Below are 3828 nucleotides of genomic sequence, written 5' to 3' on the forward strand. Positions count from 1 at the left end.
CCTAAAATGTCATAAAATTAAGACCAGGATTTAAAATTAAAAACCTATCGAAATCATCAAACTTGCAGCAACGCTTCTTGGGATCCTCTAACGCCAGAATACAGTTTCGCTGAAGATTCCAAGTTTCGCCTTATGGCGGGGCCAGGTGTAATCGCTCCATCATAATAAGTCAAATATTCTTGAAGTGGCATAGACTTTTGGAGAGTGAATGTTGGTTAAGTATTCAGTTTGGTCATATGAATATGTTTCAGAATAAGAATATCCCGAAATTTCTATTTTGTAGCATCCGAACGAGGTGTTAATCTAACTAAATTAACTTTGGGAGAATGGGAAAAAATATCAAAGATTCTTCTTAAACATAAAATAAATATTTGACAGTAATTAATTTTTAAAAAGGCAGATGGATAAATTAGCAGCTTTTCAGGAACTATTACATTAATCTTGTCTTTATTTGACTAAATTTATACTAAAGAAAAAAAAATTAAAAGTAATAAATTAATTTTGATTATTCCAGCATTTGCAAGGATATACGTTAAATAATTATTTTGTATTTTAAATAAAAACAAACCTTAACTTGCAATGCAGGAAATTGGTGGTTCATTGCAGGTATCCTTGGATAGAAAAAGATGTGTGGAAGGATAATAAATGTAAACAAATACAAATTTATTCATATTATAATGATTGTATTTATCTCAAAGAAGGAAATATTAATTTACTATACTTTTTGATATTAAAAGTGTTGTGAGCGTTCTACTTTAGCATTTCAGTTATTCTGTAGATCCTTTCTTCGAATGAATGTAAATTTTGCAACATATCTTAAAAATTTACCTCCCCCCAATAGTTTCAAGATACCCTTATTCTTAGTATATTGTCTTCATTGAAAAATTGATTAATTTTGCACTAATAATAAATGTGATTTATGGTGAAAATGAACTGTTGTTCGTCAACTAATTCAGAACCGAAAATCGCATTGTAACATTGTACCTTTCATTACATTTGCAAGCATTATTTTAATTAATATTATTTCAGTTACTATGAGCTGGGATTGATTGCATTTACTTCCATAATATCGAGTAATAAGTAAGTCAGCCATCTGACTCTCCGACTCGCCACGAAGGTACATGGATTTAAACCATAAAAACTGAATGACCGGACCGCCACAACAGCAACATTGGCGGGAACTGTGGTTGAGTCCTAAGGGCCGTCACCGGCCACGGTACAACCCTCCCCGAAGGAAGTACGTCCCGTCATCGATGGGAGGAGTCAGATCCTCCACCTATTAGTGTACCCTCCAGGGTGACGAGATCCAACCCCCACGCCGGAAGCATCTCATCCTCATCCGAGGTGCCCCCCCGGGGGCTTCAAGTAAGTAAAAAAAAAAAAAAAATCCTCGCCTGCTTTAGTAACCGGGGAAATTTGAAAAACATGAATAACAATGAAATGGAAGATGAAGTTCTGATCTGGCAATGCTATATTTCACCAGAAGGAGGTATGTTTCATCGTTGAAAAGAAGGCAACTGTTCCCTAAATCATTATTACATCTTAAGAATGGTTAGAATATACTTATTTATCAAGCGATTTATCACCATGTTGACATACCCTCTTCCCTCCATCTCTTCGAAAGATTTGACATTGCCGAATATAGAATTCAATAATAAATTAAACGAATTTGATAATTTACAACTATATGATGTATTTTATGCATATATATTTATATTCACAATTTTCTTGAAAGAGTTTCAAAACTTCCCATAACAAGTCAAGTACTTGCACGCATGGATTGAAACATTATTTTGGAAAGTGATTAATCTGCTCATAAATCTAAACCGAATGGATTCCATAATTTATAATCGGCAATCTTGTTGTGAGTAAATCATTACGGTCTGCAAACACGATCAAATGATTTAGAGATCATCTTCAGCACGCACTAACTTTGTCTGATGCCCCTGCAAGTTCCGATAACCTGGCAATAAACAGCTCAACCACAGCTGGGAAACATGCATATGTAATTCATTAGGGTTTCTAGGGCCATAAATTCCATTTTCCGTACTTATTAAAGTTGAGTTATCGCGAATTTCCATTCTGCTTAGAATGCCGTTAGTAAAGGTCAACAAAGCTGTCACAAAGTTCAAAGAGAACGAGTAATTTTAATTGTTATTCCTGCAATTTGATGGAACGCTGGTACAAACGATTTCGATGCAGCGATTATCGAATTCGATTGTTTACTTTGGCGAAGAGTAGAAGAATTGAACAGTATGGTGAATATTTACAGCTTCAAGAAAAATAATGCTTATAAATGTAAAGGGATATATAATTTTTCAGTATATCTTATTTTAAATATTTTATTGTAAGATTTTGGTGGTATTGTAAATTAACATTGAAATAAGATCACTTTAAAAAATTGTTCTGATTTATCTTTATTGCTCAAATCATTAAAAAAAATCTGATTTTTAAATTTTCGTATTATTTTTCCAAATTTGAATCATTTTACTTCAAATTTTATTTGCAGATTCACTGAATTATATTTCATAGAACTGTGCATGTATCTCAAGATAATCATAAAGCAAATTTCTGGATCTCTGAACACTGATGCGTGTGTTTTCATTTCAATGTGAGACTATTTAGAAGAAGGTCATAATTAAGTTTTATTTCCAATTTTAATATAATTTTTTATTAATAAATAAATATTCCAACTTACGTCTTCTGCATGTTTACATTTGTTAATTTTTAAAACATAATAAGTCGTAATTATTTATGAAAAAATATTTTTAATAGTGAATTTTCAAATGTTATATTTATCTAAAAATTTCTACTTTATTGTCATATATTGTGCTAGTATGCAAATAATGTTTTCTGAAGCATAAATGTAGTTTCCTTTGTGTTTAGAAAAACAACAACAATACTGGAACTGATAAGTTCCGATTCTTGTCCACAAATAAATATAAAGAAAGAGATCTTCTCGGGTAAAAAAATTATTCAAACATATAATGAAAAATGGTAAAATTTAACAGCACTATATTTTATATTTTATGTATATAAAAATAAACTTAATAATTGAATGCTTGTTGCGTGCACTTTTTTATTACAAAAGTTAATAATAAAAGTGTACAAAAAATTTGAAAGCTTTGTATTAAATAAGAAAAAAGCCTTAACATTTCTAAACCTAGAAATTTTTAAAAAATGATGAAATTATTTATGGGTATAAATTTCATTTCACATCGTTTTTAAATAGCTTGCGAAATATTGTAGCTACAACATTGACATTAAAAAAAAGTGTGTAAGAAAGAAACGGCAATGAAGAATCGACTAATTTTATTCAAAAATAAGGGACCATTTAGTCTGTTTAATTTAAGTGGCTACCACAATTCAAAATTGCTATGAGCTAAATAATCAAAATTTTCTATTTTATTTCACCATTAAAAATACAAAATTATGTCAAAGTTTGAACCTCCAAAAAAGTATATCAAATGCTTATTTCATTCTCTTCCATGTATATTGAAACTGAACTAAAAAATATTTTTGCATTTATAATAAATTCGAGCATAAAGAACTTCATCTGGATAACGTTCTGGAATATTTATAATTTCATTCTATAATTATTAACAACCTGACCTATTCTTACCTAACATTGTCATATAACTTCAAATAATTCCAAATATCTAATATTACTCTTATCAGATGCGGAATTTTTACTTATTTCTTTTAAAGAAAGATTGCCAAACGAATTATCCTTCATCAGCAGACGATATAAATAATTCATTACATGCTGTTTCTGATCCAGTTGCAAATAACAGCAGAAAACACTGCTATCGTTTATGAAGATATCGC

Source organism: Argiope bruennichi, chromosome 6 (genome assembly GCF_947563725.1).
Source record: "Argiope bruennichi chromosome 6, qqArgBrue1.1, whole genome shotgun sequence".
In the NCBI taxonomy this organism is placed as follows: Eukaryota; Metazoa; Arthropoda; class Arachnida; order Araneae; family Araneidae; genus Argiope; species Argiope bruennichi.